Source organism: Tachyglossus aculeatus (assembly GCF_015852505.1).
Source record: "Tachyglossus aculeatus isolate mTacAcu1 chromosome 12 unlocalized genomic scaffold, mTacAcu1.pri SUPER_6_unloc_4, whole genome shotgun sequence".
Classification (NCBI taxonomy): Eukaryota; Metazoa; Chordata; class Mammalia; order Monotremata; family Tachyglossidae; genus Tachyglossus; species Tachyglossus aculeatus.
The window spans coordinates 1820296-1842577 of NW_024044831.1; the positions used below are offsets into that span (position 1 = coordinate 1820296).

Here is a 22282-nt window from a genome sequence, read left to right on the forward strand (position 1 = left end):
CCCAAATTGAGCCCCCCTTTTCCTCTACTCCCCATCCCCTCCCCATTGCCCCGACTCCTCCGTCTGCTCTAACACTCTCCCCACCCGACATTACTTGTGTATATATGTACATATTTATTATTCTATTCATTTTATTAATATGCACGTATCTATAATTTTATTTATTTACATTGATGCCTATCTACTTGTTTTGTTTTGTTTTGTTGTCTGTCTCCCCTGTTCTAGACTGTGAGCCTGTTTTTGGGTAGGGATTGTCTCTATTTGTTGCTGATTTGTACTTTCCATGCGCTTAGTACTGTGCTCTGCACACAGCAGGCACGCAATAATTACGATTGAATGAATGAATGAATACAGTGCATGGCACATAAGTGCTTAACAAATACCATTAAAAAACCCTCCTTTCTGTCTTTTACTACTCTCCTTCAATCTGTCACTAAATCCTACCTGTTTGTCCTCCACAACATCTCCCGGATCTGTCCCCATCTTCGCCATACTCAAAGCCACCACTCTACTTTAAATTCTTGACATATCCCTACAAGTCTACCACATCATCGTTTATTCTGACACAGGAAGTGCACATCCTATTAAGGTGTAAGCTTCCTGAGGGTAAGGACCATTCATTCATTCATCCAATCATATTTATTGAGTGCTTACTGAATGCAGAGCACTGTACTAGGCGCTTGGAAAGTACAGTTCAGCAATAGAGACGATCCCTGCCCACACCGGGCTTACAGTCTAGAAGGGGGGAGACAGACATCAAAATAGTAAAAAGGCATCAATAGCATCAATATAAACAAATAGAATTATAGATCTATACAAATCAAAACAAGTAAACAGCTATTAATGTAAATAAATGGAATTCTAGATATGTACATATGTACACAAGTGTTGTGGGGTGGGAGGAGGGGTAGAGCAACGGGAACGAGGTGGGGCAATGGGGAGAGTAGGGGAGGGGAGCTGAAGAAAACCGGGTCCAGATCTTCTACCTCAATTATACCCTCCCAGGTACTTACTATGGCCTAGCAGCAAGATCACGGACTTGGGAATCAGATGTCTGGTTCTAATCCCAACTCTGCCACTTTTCTGCTGTGTGACCTTTAGCAAGTCACTTTACTTCGCTGTTTCTCAGTTACCTCATCTATAAAATGCTATTGATGCCTGTCTACGTGTTTTCTTTTGTTGCCTGCCTCCCCCTTCTAGACTGTGAGCCCGTTGTTGGGTAAGGATTGTCTCTATGTGTTACCAAATTGTACTTTCCAAGAGCTTAGTACAGTGCTCTGCACACAGAAAGCACACAATAAATGTGGCTGAATGAATGAAATTCATGAATAAAATGGAGATCGAGACTGTGAGCCCCATGTGGTACAGGGCCCGTGTTCAACCTGATTGCCTTGAATCTACCCCAGTGCTTAGAACAGTGCTTGGCACATAGAGAAGCAGTGTGGCTCAGTGGAAAGAGTCCGGGCTTGGGAGTCAGAGGTCATGGATTCTACTCTCGCCTCCGCCACTTGTCAGCTCTGTGACTTTGGGCAAGTCACTTAACTTCTCTGGGCCTCAGTTACCTCATCTGTAAAATGGGGATTAAGACTGTGCGCTCCATGTGGGACAACATGAATATCTTGTATCCCCGCAGCGCTTAGAGCAGTGCTTGGCACATGCTATGTGCTTAACAAATGCCGTCATTATTATTATTGTTATTATTGTCATTATTATTAAAGAAAGCGCTAAACAAACACTGTAATTACTTGTAGTAGTAGTAGCACAATCCTCTGTATGTGATTACTTGAATTTGGGTCTTGTTTCTGTTTACTCTCCCACGCATTTAGTGCAGTGCTCAAAAGGCATTCAATAACCATTATTGTTAATTGATTGATTGATTAATGGATTGATCGATCCCGAGAAGCCCTGTCCACGAGAAGCAGGGCATGGGTAAAGCATACCGAGGCTAAAGCACTGAACTTATTATAGGTTCTAAGTGAATATTGCCTGCTCCAGTGAGAATGATAATTATGGTATTTGTTAAGCACTTACTATGTGCCGAGCAATGTTCTAAGCGCTGGAAGCAGCGTGGCCTAATGGTTAGGGTACAGGCTTGGGAGTCAGAAGGACCCGGATTCGAATCCCAGCTCGACCCCTTGTCTGCCGTTTGAGCCCCGGCTGCTTGCCAAATCCAACGGCTCATATTCTGTCCTAATCCTCCTCGACCTCTCAGCTGCCTTTGACACTGTGGACCACCCCCTTCTCCTCAACACACTATCTGACCTTGGCTTCACAGACTCCGTCCTCTCCTGGTTCTCCTCTTATCTCTCCGGTCGTTCTTTCTCAGTCTCTTTTGCAGGCTCCTCCTCCCCCTCCCATCCTCTTACTATGGGGGTTCCCCAAGGTTCAGTGCTTGGTCCCCTTCTGTTCTCAATCTACACGCACTCCCTTGGTGACCTCATTCGCTCCCACGGCTTCAACTATCATCTCTACGCTGATGACACCCAGATCTCCATCTCTGCCCCTGCTCTCTCCCCCTCCCTCCGGGCTCGCATCTCCTCCTGCCTTCAGGACATCTCCATCTGGATGTCCGCCCGCCACCTAAAGCTCAACATGTCGAAGACTGAACTCCTTGTCTTCCCTCCCAAACCTTGTCCTCTCCCTGACTTTCCATCTCTGTTGACGGCACTACCATCCTTCCCGTCTCGCAAGCCCGCAACCTTGGTGTCATCCTCGACTCCGCTCTCTCATTCACCCCTCACAACCAAGCCGTCACCAAAACCTGCCGGTCTCAGCTCCGCAACATTGCCAAGATCCGCCCTTTCCTCTCCATCCAAACTGCTACCCTGCTCATTCAAGCTCTCATCCTATCCCGTCTGGACTACTGCATCAGCCTTCTCTCTGATCTCCCATCCTCGTGTCTCTCTCCACTTCAGTCCATACTTCATGCTGCTGCCCGGATTATCTTTGTCCAGAAACGCTCTGGGCTTATTACTCCCTCCTCAAAAATCTCCAGTGGCTACCAATCAATCTGCGCATCAGGCAGAAACTCCTCACCCTGGGCTTCAAGGCTCTCCATCACCTCGCCCCCTCCTACCTCACCTCCCTTCTCTCCTTCTACTGCCCAGCCCGCAACCTCCGCTCCTCCACCGCTAATCTCCTCACTGTGCCTCGTTCTCGCCTGTCCCGCCGTCGACCCCCGGCCTACGTCATCCCCCGGGCCTGGAATGCCCTCCCTCTGCCCCTCCGCCAAGCTAGCTCTCTTCCTCCCTTCAAGGCCCTGCTGAGAGCTCACCTCCTCCAGGATGCCTTCCCAGACTGAGCCCCTTCCTTCCTCTCCCCGTCGTCCCCCTCTCCATCCCCCCATCTTACCTCCTTCCCTTCCCCACAGCACCTGTATATATGTATATATGGTTGTACATATTTATTACTCTATTTATTTATTTATTTATTTTACTTGTACATTTCTATCCTATTTATTTTATTTTGTTGGTATGTTTGGTTTTGTTCTCTGTCTCCCCCTTTTAGACTGTGAGCCCACTGTTGGGTAGGGACTGTCTCTATGTGTTGCCAATTTGTACTTCCCAAGCGCTTAGTACAGTGCTCTGCACATAGTAAGCGCTCAATAAATGCGATTGATTGATTGATTGATTAATCTCGTTGTGGGCGTGGACTATATCTGCCAACTCCATTATACTCTACTCTTCGAAGAGTTTAGCACAGTGCTCTGCACACAGGAAGCGCTCAATAAATGCGATTTATTGACTGATTGGTATAGCCGAAGAGGCAAATCAATGTATACAAAATCGCCAAGGGAGTTTGTGATTTCCAAAGTGCTGAGGAAGCTGATTTTTATTAATAATAACTTAATAAATAAGTTTTTATTATGAATATAAGTTAATGAGAAATAATCTCATAGCAATAATGATAGTAGCAGTATTTGTTAAGCACTTACTCTGTGCCAATCACTCTACTAAACAGTGTGATAAATATAAGATCATCAAGCTGGGCACAGTTCCTGTTTGACACGGGGCTCACAGGCCAAGTACGAGGGAAAATCCTTCCATCAGACAATGAATCATATTTATTGACCACTTCCCTTGTGCAGAGCACTATACTAAGAGCTTGGGAAAGTACAATATAACTGAGCTGGTAGACACATTCCCTGCCTACAGTGAGTTTACAGTCTAGAGGAATGAATCAATCAGTGGTATTTATTGAGTGCTTATCGTGTGCAGACATTGTATTAAGCCCTTGGGAGAGTACAATATAACAGATTTGGTAGACAAATTCCCTTCCCACAGTGAGCTCACAGTCTAGAGGGGGAGAACAGGTATTGAATAAACATTTTACAAATGAGGAAAATGAGGCCCTGAGCAGTGAAGTGACTTTCCCGAGGTCACGAAATAGAAAGAGCTTTTCTTCCTGTTGAACTTTCACAAGCATTTAGTATAGTGCATTGTCCTAGAAGCAGCCCTAGAAGCAGCTTGGCTCAGTGGAATGAGCACGAGCTTGGGAGCCAGAGTTCATGGGTTCTAATCCCGACTCTGCCACAGTCAGCTGTATGACTTTGGGCAAGTCACATGACTTCTTTGTGCTTCAGTTACCTCATCTGTAAAATGGGGATTAAGACTGTGAGCCCCACGTGGGACAACCTGATCACCTTGCATCACCCCCAGCGCTTAAAGCAGTGCTTCGCACATCGTAAGCGCTTAACAAATGCCACTATTATTATTATTATTATTATTATCATCATCATCATCATCATCATTATTATTATTGTTATTGCCCACACTAGGCACTTAATAAATACTTTTAGTACCACAGAAGAGACCTGGACATACTGAATTCAATTTCAAAGTCTTCCTAAAAAAAGTCCCATCTCCTCCAGGAAAATTTCTCAGATTAATTGCGAACCTTTCCTTCCAGCAAGTCTTTGCACTTCTGTGCTTTTTTGTTTTCCTCGGCCCATGAGCCTATACAATTTTTATAACGCTGTTATTTATTGACCAGGCACTGTGCTGTAAGTGCTGAGATTGATACAAGATAAACTGATTGGACACAGTCCCTAGAATAATATTCTAAGGTGGGGGGAACGGGCATTGAATCATCATTTTAACAATGAGAAAACTGAGGTACAGATAAGTTAAGGGGCTTTCCAAAAGCCACACAGCCAAAAATAGCAGCGCCGATTCTCAAACCCATATCTCACGTCTTTCAGTCCTATATTAGGCTAGGATTTGTAAAATCATATATGACAATATCACAGAGGATAATCAGTCAGTAAAACAATCAATCAATGGAATTTATTGAGTGCTTACTGAGTGCAGAATACTGGACTAAACATTTTGAAGAGTACAGCATAACAGAGTTGGTAGTCACTGCTAAGCACTTACTATGTACCAGGCACTGTACTAAGCACTTGGGTAGATACAGGCTAATCAGGTTGGGCCCAGTCTTAATCCCCATTTTACAGATGAAGGGACTGAGGCACAGAGATGTGACTTGCCCAAGGCCACACAACAGACAAGAGAAGGAGGCAGAATTAGAAGTCAGGTCCTTCCGACTCTCTGGCCTGGGATCTAGCCACTAGACCACGCTGATTCTCACACTCCTTTTCCACTTCTCAGTCGGCGTGTGAGCTGGGGGTGGATCCCCTCTAGCAGAAAATAAAATCCCTCCTGCTGGCCCCTGGGGTGCCAACAGGGTCCAGCGATCTGAGGAATTTGGAGGGGCAGGCGGAAAGCAGGCCCGAGAAGGAATCAGGAAAAAGTCCAGCATTCATTCGCATCCGCTGTTCATTTCCCCTACTTCTCCCTCCTCTCTGCGCTAGAACCGGGCCTCCGTGTGAGTTGATTTCCCTCTCGGGAGCGGGGCTAAACTTTTCCAGCAGCTGCCGTGTCCTTTTTTCATTTCCCTCAGCCCCGGGCGGCCTCCGCCAAATCCTCTATCTAGCTGGTAGGCCCCTGAGACCTCGTTAGGAAATCTACCATCTTGCATCTTGTTAATAACTTTTTGAAGCACTCCACGTTACACTTTTAACGAGTCCACGAGAGACTCCCTGCAATGGACAACGCTTGGCTGCTAATTTCCACCGAGCTCGTTTTAGCCTGGGAGAGACGAGTGTCAGAGCAACAGAGGTGCTTCTGGTGGCTCTTGGGTTGCTGGGATGGAGGGAGGGAGCAAGGGTCGCCAGTAGAGCAGAGGCGGAGGGCAGAGGATGCTGACATCCTCTCCTCCCGTCTCCGCTGTGTCCCAGGAGGGACCCCAGGCACGGTCCCAGCAGAGAGGAGGCCGAGGATGGAGTCGGCTGGGGAAATCATCCAGCTTCACCCCTGATTGGAGCAAAGCCCGGCTCACAGCTCTCAGATAAAGCCTGTTTGGACACTTATCCTCAGCTAAGATGGATTCTCGTCTAGGCCTTGATGCTCCAGTAAAATGTGATGGACGAGCTTATTGAAAACACAAATATGCACACATATACATACACTTACATTGATATCCATGCGTGTATAGCCCCATGCTAACACACACACACACACACACAAAGAGGCTCACAAACATACAGGTTGGTGATGTACATATATGCATATGTATATATGCAGCCGTACGTATGTGCAAATAGGCCCCGAAGATGATAAGAGTGAAAGAGGGGTTGACAGAGGAGGAGAAGTGGGAGGGGGAGGACAAGGATGAGGGGAAGGAGAGAAGGAGAAGTACGAGGAGGGGATGACGATGAAGAGGAGGCAGACGAGGAAGAGGAGGAAGAGTGAGAGGCTGGAGAAGAGCTGGCTTTGGCCGGGTTGGATAGGACACCCTTATCGCCATTGCTATGTGCCTTAGGAAACTGAGGCACCGACACATGAAGTGACCTGCCCAGGATTATGCAGCAGGCAAGTGGCAGAGTCGGAATTAGAACCCAGGCCCTCTGGCTCCCAGCTCCGTGTTCTTTCCACCAGGGCTGATGGGACATGACCCCCACACCAGAGTCTCAGTTAGAACCGCAGGAGAAACATTTCCTCCCTGAAAACCCACTTTCTGAGACTGAGCTCTGTCCTCACACCCATCTCCTTCACTTGGACTGCAGTTTAATTCTGCCTTGTCAAGACTGAGGCCACCCCTTATTAACCCCTTTCCTCATCTTCTGCCCTTCCCCAGAGGGTGATTAATGATAGAATTAAAAGACATGATCTCTATCAGAAGGAAAATGGAACCGTGAAACCAGAAGCTCTCTCCCCCAGGCCTCTGCCAGATTGTAGGGTGACCGTTGGGTATGAGAAATCTACACACTGATCTTCCCATCCCATCTTCTCCTCCCTGTTCTAGACGAGGTGAAGAACACAAAACATGCCAACAAGGGTTGCGGCAATGGCCCAACCTTGGCTATGTCCCTGCCTGAGATGGGGCTGAAAGTGATGGGCACGGCCCAGAGACACAGGTTTGACTACTAGCATCCCCTCCTACCTCACCATGCTAGTCTCATACTACAACCCAGCTCTCACACTTCGCTCCTCTAGTGCTAACATTCTCACTGTGCCTCTCACTATCTCGCCACCGACCTCTAGCCCACAAGCTGCCAGGAGCGCCTCTCTGGATCTAACAGGAGGAGGATTCTGAGCTCATCTTGCCCCAGCTCAGAAGTGATTATGGGGAAGGAGAGAGCAGGCAGGTCCGGGGGGTTTCCCGATGGAGTGTCAAAGTGGATTTATACTCAAGTCATCCATTCATTCATGCATGTGCTAACTGCCCATGAGGAAGGGGTGGCATGAAAAAAGCAGCTGATGAATGCCACCTCAGCCGACTCCCGTCAGTCTGACTGACTGCCCCCTGCCTTTCCGGCCAGCGGGAGCGATGGAGGTGGGTGTGTAGCCTCTCCATCACAAAAGTTCTGGATTGCAAGTTGCTTTTGAATGGAAACTTTAAATCTTAGGACTGGAGTAGCATAGCGGGAGCCTTCGGTGGCCATTTCTGAACCAACTTTCTGAAACGATTCTCAGTTCTTTCATCCTCAAGACCTCTGGAGAAGGGGCCCCTTTGAATTGTTGGGGGTAACCTCTTATCTGCAACGTTGCAAGGATCAGTTTTCGGTTTATTTTTAATTGGTATTTTTTAAATGCTTACTATGTGATAAGCTCTGTTCTAAGCACTGTGGTTAGATATAAATCTCTGCCCCACTTGGGGCTCACAGTCTAAATAGGAGGGAGGGGGATTTAATCCTCATTTTACAGAAGATGTAACAGGCCTCCGGGAAAGAGAAGAGCAAGGGCCTGGGAGATAGAGGACCTGGGTTCTAATCCTAGTTCCTTCATTGTAATTTCATTTATTTGCGTTAATGTCCGTCTTCTCCTCTTATCCTCTTGCCCACATAAGCTCAATGTGGGCAAGGAATATGTCTGTTTTATTGCTATATTGTACTCTTCCAAAAGCTTACTACAGTGCTCTGCACACAGTGAGTGCTCAATAAATACGATTGACTGACTGCTGTGGGACTTTGGGCAACTAAATTCACCTCACTGTGCTTTAGTTTCTTCATCTGTAAAATGGGGAGTCAAACCCTGTTCTTCCTCCTACTTAGATGGTTTGACCCCTTTGGGAGAGGGACTGTGCCAAATGTGATTAACTTTTTCTACCAGAGTGCTTAGAACAGTGCTTTGCAAATAGTAAGTGCATTACAAATAACAAACAAATAAGATGACACTTTGGCAGCTTCCTAGGAAAATAGAATTGCAATCTCAGACGATCCCCACTGGTAGACATAAATAGCAGTGTGCTCTAGTAGATAGAGCATAGGCCTGGTAGTAAGAAAGATCTGGGTTCTAATCCTGCTCTGCCATATGTCTGCTGGGTGAGCTTGAGCAGATCATTTCACTTCTCTGTACCTCAGTTTCCTCATCTGTAAAATGAGGATTAAGATTGTGAGGCCCATGTGGGACAGGGATTGTATCCAACTCTATCTGCTTTGGATCCACCCCAGCGGTTAAAACAGTGCCATAGTAAGCACTTAACAAGCACCACGATTATTACTATTATTATTATTATCCTCATCATTATTATTAGTAAAAAGGACAGGGACAGTTGAATTGTTCAATCAATGAGGATTATTGAGTGAACCTCTGCGTGCAGAGCACTGGACTAAACGCTTGGGAGAATGCTATAAAAGTTGAAAACATGACCATCAGGGAGCTTACAATGTCATGTGGGAGACAGACAGGTGCAAATTAATAAGAACAATAATACTGGTTGTACTTGTTAAGCATTTACTATGTGCCAAGCCCTGTTCTAAGTGCTGGGGCAGATACAAGATAATCACGTTGGACACAGTCCTTGACCCACATGGGGCTCAAGCTCTCACAGTCCAAACTGATTATCTCATATCTACATTAGTGCTTAAAACAGTGCTTGACACGTAGTATGTGCTTAAAAAATGCCATCTATTGTTAATCCAGATGAATTAACTGAGGCTCAGAGAAGTTAAATCACTTGCCCAAAGTCACACAGCAAACAGGATCCAGGAGCCAGGATTAGAACTCAAGGTCCTTCTGACTCCCAGGCCCGTGCTCTATCCATTAGGCCACGCTGCTTCTCACAACTTGTGCAGGTGGCTGAAAGGTGAATAATATAATGATTCATAGGTGGCTGGCAGGGTCAATCGATGAATAAGGGCTAAGTTCAGTCAGGATGGGTTTGGACTTTTCCTTCAGCTTGAAGATGAGACTGCTGACAATGAGATGAATGTGTTTGAGGGAACCTTCCTTGTCTACCTGAACTATGATCCCCACATGGGACAGAGATGCTTTCCCATCTGATCATCTCATATCTACCACTGCGTTTAGTATAGTACTTGGCACATAGTAAGGACTTAATAAACACCACAGTTATTATCAATATAACATTCAGCTTTCATATTGAATAAGAGAGAGCAGCATGGCCTAGTAGAAAATGTCCAGTCCTGGGGATCAGAGGACCAGAGTTCTAATCCTGGCTCCACCACGTACCTCTGGGTGACATTTGGCAACTCACTTCATTTCTCTGCACCTCCATTACCTCATCTGTAAAATGGGGATTAAGAATGTGAGCCCCATGTGGACAGGGACTCTGTCCAACCTGATTAGCTTGTATCTGCCCCAGCGCATGGAACAACGTTTGACACTTAGAAAGTGCTTAAGAAATACCATTACAAAAGAGAAAAAGGTGTTGAATTCAACTTCATTACAACTAAAATGAAGATCTCGTCCCTTCCTGGTAACGACCCCCAGTCATTCATTCACTTTTTCAATCGTATTTATTGAATACTTACTGTGAACAAAGCACTGTATTAAGCCCTTGGGAAAGTACAGTACAACAATAAACAATGACGTTCCCTGCCCCAGTTATAAGGTACCTTCCCTTACCATTCCTCATCCTCTTCCATTCCACTACTCCACCCTCTTTAATCTTTCTCCCCCCCAATTTCCCTCACCGCGTTATGCTTCTGAAAATTATTTCGCTATTTCCTTCCCTTCCATGTGTCCTCACCCTCACCATTGCTGTGTCTTCAGACCTGGTGCACAAAAGGAAGCTATTACTGTAAAATCCAAACTGATGAACAGTAAATGTGAAACCCGATGTAAAGTAAGCTATATTGTCAGTTCCTTTCTTCATTCTAAATGTCGACGACGCCTTGTTCATACATTCTTTGTAGTTTTTGTTAAGCACTACTTTGTGTCAAACACTGTACCAAATACTGGGGTATATGTAAGCTAATCATGTTGGCCACAGTCCACTGTCCCACATGGGTGTGACTGTCAATCCCCACTTTACAGATGAGGGAATTGAGGTGATTGAATGTCCAAATTAACACTTTCTCTCTCTCCTCTTCTTCACTCTTCCTCACCCTTGCTCTCTTTACCTGTCTCTTTTCTTATTCTTTCTCACCCTTGCTTTCTTTCTCTCTCTTCCCTTCCTCACCATTGCTCTTTTTCTGTCTCCCCTTCCTCACTGTTTCTTGCCCTTGTCATGAGCCCCGACTGAGATCTTTGCCCTGCCCGTCCTCTCCCAGGTTGCCAAAGAGACATTTCACCTAGATTTCTGCTCCTTTTGGATGGGATCCTAGGATGCACCTCACCCTGATTCCTGGTATGAGATCCTTGGACGCCCCTCACCCAGATTTCTGATCCCCTGAAGCGAGATCTATAGAGTCACCTCTTTCCCCTCATCCCCCCTCCTCTGCCACCCCCAGGCAGCCCTAATTAACCAGGAGCTCCTACTAGGGCGGGCACTTGTCAACAAGTTCAAAGAGAAACCAAACCACATTTGTGTGCAGCAGAACATTTTATTCCATACTTAACCTACTAAAAACAGGGGATAGGCGCATACACACACACAGAAACGGACGCAGAATAGCTACGCATCTAGCTGGTTTCCCCCAAAATCTTGCAGACGGTCCCAGATCAGAAGGGTTCAAGGAGTCTAGCTGTCCTCAGACGTCGTCCTGGTTCAAGTCTTAGTGGCTTTGGCCCTGGCAGTAGTAGGCTCCTTAATGCATGTCTTAGATGATTTCTTGCCGCAGCCACGCAGTAGATGCTTCGGGTTAGGTGGTTTTGCCATAGCAGGTGGGATCAGTTATTTTCGCCTTAAATCAGTTGTTTCGGGGTGGTTGCAGTGGGGGCTACTCAGGATTGCCTGCTGTCTTATGCTCCCCGGCAAACCAAGGAGGATGACGGCTATTCCCCTGTTCTTACCCCTGCAGGTTTAACCCCATCAGGTCATCTTTCACCTGCCCAGCAGAGCAATTTAGCTCCTCCCCAGCCTGTCTGCAAAACAATTCCATTTATCCTCAGCCATCCAGGCCTTCCTCAAACTCCTCACCAAGATACTTCAGTTTTTCCTCAGCAACTCAAGTCCTCCTTAAACTTTTCAATAAGAAAATTCCATCTCTCTTTCAATTCCTTCTTTGCCCTTGCTGGTCATGGGGTCAGAGAATAGTCTCTTAGGAAATGGCTTCTGCATTACAAGATGGAGTAACTGTTGCTTACCACAGCCCTTTCTCTCTTTCTATTTCTCCTCTTCCTCATTCCTTTCTCCCTTGCTCTCTCCCCTTCCTCATTGTTTATCACCCTTATATTCTCTTTCTCTGTTCCCTTCCTCTCTCTCTCTCTGTCTCTCTCTGTCTCTCTCTGTCTCTCTCTCTCTCTCTCTCTCTCTCTCTCCCCTTCCTCTCTCTTTCTCACCCTTGCTCTCTTTCTCTAACTCCCCTTCCTCACTCTTTCTCTCTCTCCCCTGCCTTACTGTTCCTCACTCTTGCTCTCTTTCTCTCTCCCCTTCACTCTTTGTCTCTTACTCTCTCTCCCCTTCCCCACTCTCACCTTTGCTCTTTCTCTCCCCTTATTCACTCCTTATTGTTCTTTCTTTCTATCCCCTTCTCTTTCTATCCTTTCTCTCCATTGCTCTGTTTCTCTGCCTCTCTCCCTGTCTTCCTCTCACGTTGCTCAGCAGGTTTCTTCAAGGTATAACTGGAAATTCACGAGGATGAACGCCATAGAAATTGGTGGGGAGGAGATTTTGATGCTGTTGCAGATGAGCACTGGGATGTCAGGAAATATATTTTTCCTTCTGGTTTTTATCCACGTGGCCACCAGCAGCCACAGGCTCAACTCCTCAGACTTGATCCTCGCCCACTTGGCATTGGCTAACCCCACAATATTTCCCACCAGGCGCATCCCGGAAACACTTTCAGGATGGGGATGGAGAATTTTCCTGGGCGATATGGGGTGTAAAACACTTTTACACCTGTACCGAGTAGCCCGGGGTCTTACCATCTGCAGCATCTGTCTCCTGATCATGTTCCAGGCTGTCACCATTAGCCCCAGAATCCCACGATGGGCCCGGATCAAGGCCAGATTTCCCAGGTGTGTCGTCCATTTCTGACTCCTGTCCTGGGTCTTCAATCTGCTGATTTACATTAGTGTGCCAATGGGCGTGAGAGGTGCTCAGTACAGCAGTACTGTTTCAATATCGCTGGATCTCAAACATTGTTCACCAGTCATTGGCGGCACAAAAAATGCCTTGTTCATCTCTCCCGTGCTCTCTCTCTAGGATCTGTTCTTCACGGGGCTAATGAGTGTGGCCAGCGCCTACATGTTCTGGGTCCTGCACAGGCACCATCAGCAGGTCCGACACCTCCAAGCACACGGACCGTCCCCCGGGACGATGCCTGAGGTCAGAGCAGTCAAAGGAAGCAGCGTGGCTCAGTGGAAAGAGCACAGATTTTTGGAGTCAGAGGTCATGGGCTCAAATCCCAGCTCCGCCACTTGTCAGCTGTGTGACTTTGGGCAATTCATTTAACCTCTCTGTGCCTCAGTTGCCTCACCTTTAAAATGGGGATTAAGACTGTGAGCTCCCCGTGGGACAACCTAGTTACATTGTAACCTCCCCAGCGCTTAGAACACTGCTTTGCACATAGTAAGCGCTTCATAAATGCCATTATTATTATTATTATTATTATTATTATTATTATTATTATTATTATCATAAGGGTCGTGGCCCTGGTCTCCTTCTTCGTCCTCCACTATGAGCGACAGTCCATCATGCTGAGCATTTTAATAAACATGAAAGAGAAGTCATCTTTTCTGGTCAACAGTCACCTGGTGCTGTCCTTCACGTTCTCAGTCATCAGTCCCTTCCTTATGATTTCCGGGGACAGGAGGATGAATAGGTTCTGGAAGACAGAATCTCCAGTTTCCAATATGGATCCCTCGTAGAATCCCCAGAAGGATCCTTGTCTATCCACCTCATCTCACCAGCATAGGGTGACCAGACGCGCCAGACGGGGAGACACCGAACTAGTGATGAAGGGGTCTTGTCCCTCGTCCCCCAGAGCTCAGGTGGGTATGAGTGTGGCCGAGACAGCTTCCCTAGCAGAGGAAGAAGCATCTGTCCTCCTGATGGGGCTTGAGGTGTCAGCTTGCTTGGAGCATGGGCCTGGGAGTCAGAAGAAACTGGGTTCTAATCCCAGCTCTGCCATTTGTCTGCTGTGTGATCGTGGGCTAGTCACTTCACTCCTCTGTGCTTCAGTTACCTCATCAGCAAATTGGGGATGACGACTGTGAGTCCCGTGTGGGACACGGACCGTGTCCAACCTGATTGGTTTGTATGTACCTCAGCGCTTCAACAGTGCTTGAGAGATAGTAAGTGTTTAACAAATTCCGTCGTCATCATCACCTCAGTTCTGTCTGCATTAGAATCCGGCCCTCCTCATCTTGGTAGATCTAGACCTGCCTCTGGGGGAGCTCCCTTTGGTCTACCCGTCTCCCGTCACCACAGCACTTGTGTATATATGTACATATTGATAATTTCGTCCATTTATATTAATGACGTGTATACGTTTATAATTCTATTTATTTATACTCATGCTACTGATGTCTGTTTACTTGTTTTGATGTCTGTCTCCCCCTTCCAGACTGTGAGCCCGTTGCGGGCAGGGATTGCCTCTGTTGCTGAATTGTACTATCCAAGCGCTTAGTTTAGTGCTCTGCACACAGTAAGCGCTCAATAAATACGATTGAATGAATGAGTGATTGACAGAGACACTGGTTCTATTCAGCAGGGTGACACTGAATACCCACCAGTCTATCAATCATATTTATTCAACACTGGACTCATCACTTGGGAGAATACAATATAACAGTTGGTAGGCACATTCCTACCCACAATGAGTTTATAGTCCAGAAACGGAAAAATACTTTAAATCAATTAATCAGTAGTGTTTTCATTAGAATTATTGTGCTTGTTAAGTGCTTACTATGTGACAAGCATTGTTCTAAACGCTGGGGTGGATACAAGCAAATCGGGTTGGACAGTTTCTGTCCCACATGGGGCTCACATTCTTAATCCCCACTTTACAGATAAGTGCCTGAGGCCCAGAGAAGTTAAGTGACTTGCTCAAGGTCATGCAGCAGATATGTGTTTGAGCTGGGATAAGAATCCAGGGCCTTTCGACTCCCAGGCCTGTGCTTTATCTACTAAGCCATGCTACTTCTCTCACTGTATGCAGTTCACTGTGCTAGCACTTGGAGGAGTATGGTAGAACAGAGTTGGTAGGTATGTTCTCTGCTCTCAACAAGCTTACAGTCTAGAAGGGTCTTGTCTTATGCTGTCGAGTCTTCTCCTACTCACAGCAACTCCATGGACACATCTCTCCAAGAATGTCCCACTCTCCATCTGCAATTGTTCTGGTAGTGTACCCATAGAGTTTTCTTGGTAAAAATCTGGAAGTGGTTTACTGTGGCCTTCTTCAGCACAGTAAACTTGAGTCTCTGCCCCTGACTCTTTCCCTTGCCGCCGCTGCCCAACACAAGTGAGCTTTGACTTGTAGCAGATTGCCTCCCACTCGCTAGCCACCTCCCAAGCTAGGAATGGAAGGAATGGAAGCAAGGAAGGGGTAGGCCTCTGCTTGACTCTCCCTACCATAGCTGAGACTATTAGACTACTGGAAACTCTCCAGGAGCAATCCTGAGAAGGAGTCTAGAAGGATAGACAGACATTTATACAGGTATCTACATAAGTGCTATGGGCAGAATGGAAAATTCCTACGTTCTTCTCTGATCTTTACCCAGCTTTGCTTTAAACCTTTACCCAGCTTTAAACCTAAAACCTGGGATAGACCAGAGACACCCTACAGAAAGTGTTCTAAATATGTCAATGGCATAAAATGATTATGTGGGAAACACAAACATTCCTTAAGTAAAGAGAGAATGCTCAGAGTATGTACATGTCCGCAATTTATTTTAATGCCTGCCTCCCCCTCTCAACTTTAAGCTCCCCGTAGGCAGGTAACCTGGCTACCAGCTCTGTTATATTGTACTCTCCCAAGCACTTAGTACAGTGCTCTGCACACATAGGCTATGAGCTCCTAGTGAACAGACTAGATGTCTACCAGCTCTGTTAAATTGTACTCTTCCATACTTCTAGTAATAATAATAATAATGGCATTTGTTAAACGCTTACTATGTGCCAAACACTGTTCTAAGCACTGGGGTAGATACGAGGCATTCAGGTTGGCCCACGTGGGGCTCACAGTCTTAATCCCCATTTTACAGATGAGGTAACTGAGACACAAATAAATTAAGTGACTTGCCCAAAGTCATACAGCTGAAAGGTGGTGGAGCCAGTATTAAAACCCATGACCTCTGTCTCCCAAGCCCGTGCTCTTTCCACTAAACCACGCTGCTTCTCTACTCAGCACACGGTGAGCACTCAATAAATATGATTGATTTATATTATCAACAACACTAACAATAATAACAGTATTTATCACGTGTTTACTATGTGCTAAGTACTAGGGCAAATGGAATAATAACAGTAATAATTATGGTACTTGTTAAACTCTTACTATGTGCCAAGCACTGGTATAAAAACAAGGTAATCCGGTTGGACACAGTGAATTGAAGTGACTTGCCCAAGGTCACACAACAGACAAGTGGCGGGACCAGGATTAGAGCCCATGACCTTCTGACTCCCAGGCCCATGCTCTGTCCACTAAGCCATGGAAACTAACTAGATTGGACACAGTCCATGTCTTACACAGGCGTACAATTTAAGGAGTAGGCAGAGGCATATATTATTACCCCCATTTTACAGATGAGGAAACTCAAGGCCAGAGAGGTCAAATGACTTGCTTAAGGTAACACAGCAGGCAAATGCTGGAGGTAGGACTGGATCCAGGCCTCCCATCTCCTAGCTCAGTGCTCTTTCCACTAGATTCACCCTTAAACTTTAGGAAAGTTGCCAAGAACCATAACCATCACCTGGATCAGATTGCAAAAGGCTTGAGGGCTAGGATGGTGTCCACCAACTCTATTGTACTCTCCCATGTGGTCAGTACAGCGTTCTACACACGGTTAGTGCTTAATAAATGCCATTTGCTTATTGTTGGGCCTTTTGCTCATTGTTCTGCCATTCTAGCTCACTGTGGGCAGGGGAATTGTCTTGTTTTATGCTGTCAAGTCGTCTTCAACCATAATGATGCCCTGGACACATCTCTCCCAAAATGCCCCCGTCCATCTGCAATCGTTCTGGTAGTGTATCCATAGTATTTTCTTGGTCAAAATGTAGAAGTGATTTACCATTGTCTCCTTCCGTGAAGTAAACCTGTGTCTTAGCCCTCGATTCTCTCCCATGCTGCTGCTGTCCAGCAAAGGTGAGTTATGACTTGTAGCAGAGTGCTTCCTCCTTTTCCAGTGAGTATCGGGGAGTGTGAGAAGAAGAAGCCTCCACTGCAGAGATCAGCAGAAGAGACTGTGTCATCCGGAGAGAGCCATGTTCCAACTTGTACTTCCCAAGCGCTTAGTACATGCTCTACACACAGTAAATGCTCAACAAATACGATTGAATGAATGTTTCAGTTAGGGCGAGGAGGAATAAAGAGCTGGAAAGGAATAGGTCCAGGATAAAAGGGAGCTTACCTATAATGGAGCGGGGGTTCCAAAGGCCACACTTGGCAGCAGCTGTGGAGGGAGGGGAGGGAGAGGGAAGGGTGCGACGGGTGGGAAAGGTTTGGATTGGGATGAGGTGTCGGGGGCCTGGGCGGGAAGAGGGGGAAAAGGGGTGGTGATGAGAAAGGAGAACTGGGATGGGATGGGGGCGGGGAGGAGGGGAGGGAGGGGTTTGGAAGGGAGGGTTTGAGTTTTGGCGCTGGTACAGAGGAATTCTAGTGAGGAAGTGAGGGGGAAGGGAGCGGGGGTGGGGGGGAATCAGCCAGGGGGGCACAATGTTCTACGATCAAGCAAGGGGACACAATGTACCACGATCAAACAGGGGGACAAAATATTCACGATGAAGCAGGGCGACAAAATATTCACGATCAAGCAGGGAGACACAATGTCCCACGATCCCAGTTGGCTACTTGGACAGAGTTGAGGTGGCTTCGAGGGACGAGTGTAGTGACGCTGGGGGTCGGCGGGAGGGGGGGAGGTCCAGCCCAGGGGCCTCTGTGTATTTGGCTGGGGATGCAGATGTCCGGGCGGGTGACGGCCAGGAGCCCGGCCACGGGTCGTGGGCGCCCTATAGCAGGCTGCTCTGGGACGGAGAGACGGAGGGAGGGGGTGGGTCCGGCCCTCGCGGCAGCATCCGGAGGAGAGGATCCTTCCGGGAGCAGCAGGGCCGCGCGGTGTGATGGAAGGCCGGCCTCTCAGAATCGTTATCCTGGGCACCTACAGGAGCATCTCACTGGGTCTAAAAGGAGGTGGACTCTGAGCTCATCTTGCTCCAGCTCGGGAGAGATTATGGGGAGAAATAGAGAGGTTTCCCCATCGAAGTGTCGGAGTGGATTAAAATTTAGTCATCCACTCATTCAGGCACGGGCTGATCTGCCTCTGAGGGAGGGGAGGTTTAAGGAAAGTGGCTGATTAATGCCAAGTTGGCCCATTCCTGCCAGAGTCTGACTGATTGCCCTCAGCACTTCCAGGTGGTGGGAGCGACCGAAGTGGGTGAGTATCCTCTCCATCACAGAATTTATGGATCTCAAGTTGCTTTTGAATGGGGACTTAAGGGCTTTGGACTGGAGAGGCATAGTGGGAACCCTCAGTGGCAATTTCTGAACCAGCCTTCTGATACAATTCTCACTGCTTCCATCCCCAGGACCTCTGGAGAAGGGGTACCTTTGAATTAGATGGGATAACCTCATATCTGCGATGTTGGAAGAGTCTGCTTTCAGGTTTATTTTTAAATGGTATTTGCTGAATGCTTGCTATGTGTCACGCACCATTCTAAGCACTGTTTTAGGACACAAATCTCTGCCCCACAAGGGGCTCACAGTCTGAGTAGGAGGAAGGGGGATTTAATCCTCATTTTATTAGATGAGGTAACTGAGGCCTCAGGGAAAAAGAGGAGCAAGGGCTGGGAGTCAGAGGACCTGGGTTATAATAATAATAATAATAATAATGGCATTTATTAAGCGCTTTCTATGTGCAAAGCACTGTACTAAGCGCTGGGGAGATTATAAGGAGATCAGGTTGTCCCACGGGGGGCTCACAGTCTTAATCCCCATTTTACAGATGAGGGAACTGAGGCCCAGAGAAGTTAAGTGACTTGCCCAAAGTCACACATCTGACAGTTGGCAGAGCCGGGATTCGAACCCATGACCCCTGACTCCAAAGCCCGGGCTCTTTCCACTGAGCCACGCTGCTTCAGTAACTCAAGTTATGGTTCAAGTCAACTGAAGTTATGACCCAACCGAAAACCAGGATTGAATCTAGAAATAATGAGGCCATACAGATGCAGGTGTGTGCAGAGCACTGTAAGAAGGAAGGAAGGAAGGAAGGAAGGAAGGAAGGAAGGAAGGAAGGAAGGAAGGAAGGAAGGAAGGAAGGAAGGAAGGAAGGAAGGAAGGAAGGAAAGAAGGAAGGACGGAAGGAGGGAAGGAAAGAAGGAAGGAGGGAAGGAGGGAAGGAAGGAAGGAGGGAAGGAAGGAAGGAGGGAAGTAAGGAAGGAAGGAAGGAAGGAAGGAAGGAAGGAAGGAAGGAAGGAAGGAAGGAAGGGAGGAGGGAAGGGAGGAGGGAAGGAAGGAAGGAGGGAAGGAAGGAAGGAGGGAAGGAGGGAGGGAAGGAGGGAAGGAAGGAGGGAAGGAAGGAGGGAAGGAAGGAGGGAAGGAGGGAGGGAAATTTAACGTGGAAACTTTGAAATTGTGAAAAATGTATTTCAGCTTCAATGACAATGGCACTAAGGTTCGATTATTTAAACCTGGGAGTATAATAATCACAATGATTATCATAATTGTTAAGCACTTCCTATGTGGCGAGCACTGTATCAAGCGCTGAGGTAGAGACGAGATAGGTTACATACTGTCCCTGTCTCACATGAGGTTCACTCTCTAAGTAGGAGGCAGAAGAGGTATTGAAGAGAGTATGGAAAATTTTTGTGATGTTCCCCTCTAAATCACTGTACATTCACGCGAGGTGATATGTACCTTGAGAAAAAAAAGTATAATTAAATTTTGTGTCTTTAGATAATATGGTTGCCTCTACGCCTCTCCCCTTCCCCCATCACCCCTCAACTGATTCTACTTTTCACAGGTACCACCTTTTCATGTTGTGTCCGAGGGGCGGGTGGGAGGTGGGGAGAATGGGCTGAAGTTTTCGAAGGAATTAGTACGGTAGTGGACAGGCTTCATAAGGATATCATTTTTGTACCTGTTCATCCCTGATTGGAAAACTTTGAAATCTTATTAGAGAACTGGAATGAACTATCAAGGACCTTAGCTCAAAAAGGTATCCCGTTAGAGCATGAGGTGAATGTCTTTGACTGGCCTAGTTGGAGATGATGAATTTCTTCATTGCAATTTCTTAGTGCAGGAATTGGAATTTTTTTCAAGCTGTCCTGGAGGTCTAGTTTCTAATCTAGAAACAGCATGGTATAGTGGATAGAGCACGGGCCTGTGAGTCAGAAGGTTCCAATCCCCGCTCTGCCACTTGTCTTCTGTGTGACCTTGGGCACGTCACTTAACTTCTCAGTGCCTCAGTTACCTCATCTGTAAAATGAGGATCCAGAAAGTGAGCCCACATAGGACAGACACTGTGTCCAATCCAATTTGCTTGCAACAACCCCAGAGATAAGTATAATTCCTGGCACATAGTAAGTGCTTAACAAATACCATAATTATTATTATTATCATTTTACAGATGAGGAAAATGAGGTGCACAGCAATGAAGATACTTGTTCAGGGTTACCCAGCTGGCAGGTGGAGGAGCCAGGATTAGAACCCAGGTCCTTTGACTCCAGGTTATGTGCTCTTTCCACTTCGTTTTGACTTTGAGACTGCAGACTTTACGTTCACTGTGGGTAGGGAACGTGTCTACCAACTCTCTTTTAGTGCACTCTCCTAAGCACTTAGTACTGTGCTCTGCACTCAGTAAGCATTCAATAAATATCATTCCTTGATCAATGGATGGATGATTCTCGAGGGAGTGAATAGACTCACTTCCTTCAGAAAATGCTTATCGTTCCGAACACATTCTTAAAGGTTTGTCCCACCTGCTGGTTTCTCAAAGCATAAATAAAGGGATTCAACAAGGGGGCAACTGAAGTGTTCAGAACAGCCACCCCCTTATTGAAAGCTGCAGCATCTTTCACGAAGGGATTGACATACATGAAGATACAACTACCGTAAGACAGGGAGATGACAATTATGTGGGAAGAACAGGTGGAAAAGACCTTCTTCCTCAGCTGGACGGAGGGAATTCTCAAAATGCTCAAGAGGATATAGGCGTAGAACAGGATCACTGATGCCAAGGTCAAGATCACTGTGACCACAGCCAGGACCAGCTCCATCACCTCGATGAGGTGTATGTCTGAGTAGGCGAGTTGAAGCAAGATGGTGTAGTCACAGCGGTAATGAGTGATGACGTTGGTTCCACAGAAAGGGAGTATGCTGGTCATGTTGTGTGGCTCGGAGACGACGAGGAAACCGGAGATCCAAGAGCAGAGGACGTGCAGAACACAAATCCTCCGCTCATGATGGTTGTGTATTCCAGGGGCCTGCAGATTGCGACGTAGGGGTCCAGGGACATGGCCATAAAGAGGTAGAACTCAGGTACCCCCAGGAGAATGGAGAAAAAATACTGTGTGAAGCAGCCAGAGAAAGATATGGTCTTATCCCTGGTGCTGATGTTGACCAGCATTTTGGGAACAAAGACAGAGGTGAAGGAGATCTCCAGGAAACAGAAGTTGCGGAGAAAGAAGTGCATGGAGGTATAAAGGTAGGGATCCAGCAGGGTGGGGTGACGATAGTCAAACTGCCGGGGATGCTCAATGTGTAAGTGAGGAAAAGAAAGAGGAAAAACACATCTTGGAGTTCCAGATCACTTGTCAGTCCTAGTAGGATGACTTTTTTCACCGTTGTTTGGTTTTCCATTGTGGAGGCCTGCTGGCATTGAGGGAAAAATCGAGAATCCAAGTGGGAGAAGAATTAAAAAGTCAGTGGAGTAGCAAAATTCTCAAGTGGCTTATTGGATAGAGCACAGGCCTGGGAGTCAGAAGGACCTGGGTTCTAATCCCAGCTCCACATCGTGTCTACTGTGTGACCTTGGGCAAGCTATTTCATTCATTCATTTATTCAATCGTATTTATTGAGCGGCTAGTGTGTGCACAGCACTGTACTAAGTGCTTGGAAAGTACAATTTGGGAGCAGGTAGAGACAATTCCTACCCAACAGTGGGCTCACAGTCTAGACGGTGGAGCCAGACAACAAAACAAAACAAGTGGACAGGCATCAATACCATCAAAATAGATAAATAGAATCATAGATATATACACATCATTTATAGAACAG

At 46.7% G+C, this 22282-nt stretch overlaps 1 pseudogene; it reads right to left on the minus strand.

Moving 5' to 3' along the window:
* Positions 1 to 20937: 20937 nt before the first annotated feature.
* Positions 20938 to 21865, minus strand: LOC119921632 (annotated as a pseudogene).
* Between the last annotated feature and the right edge of the window lie 417 nt (positions 21866 to 22282).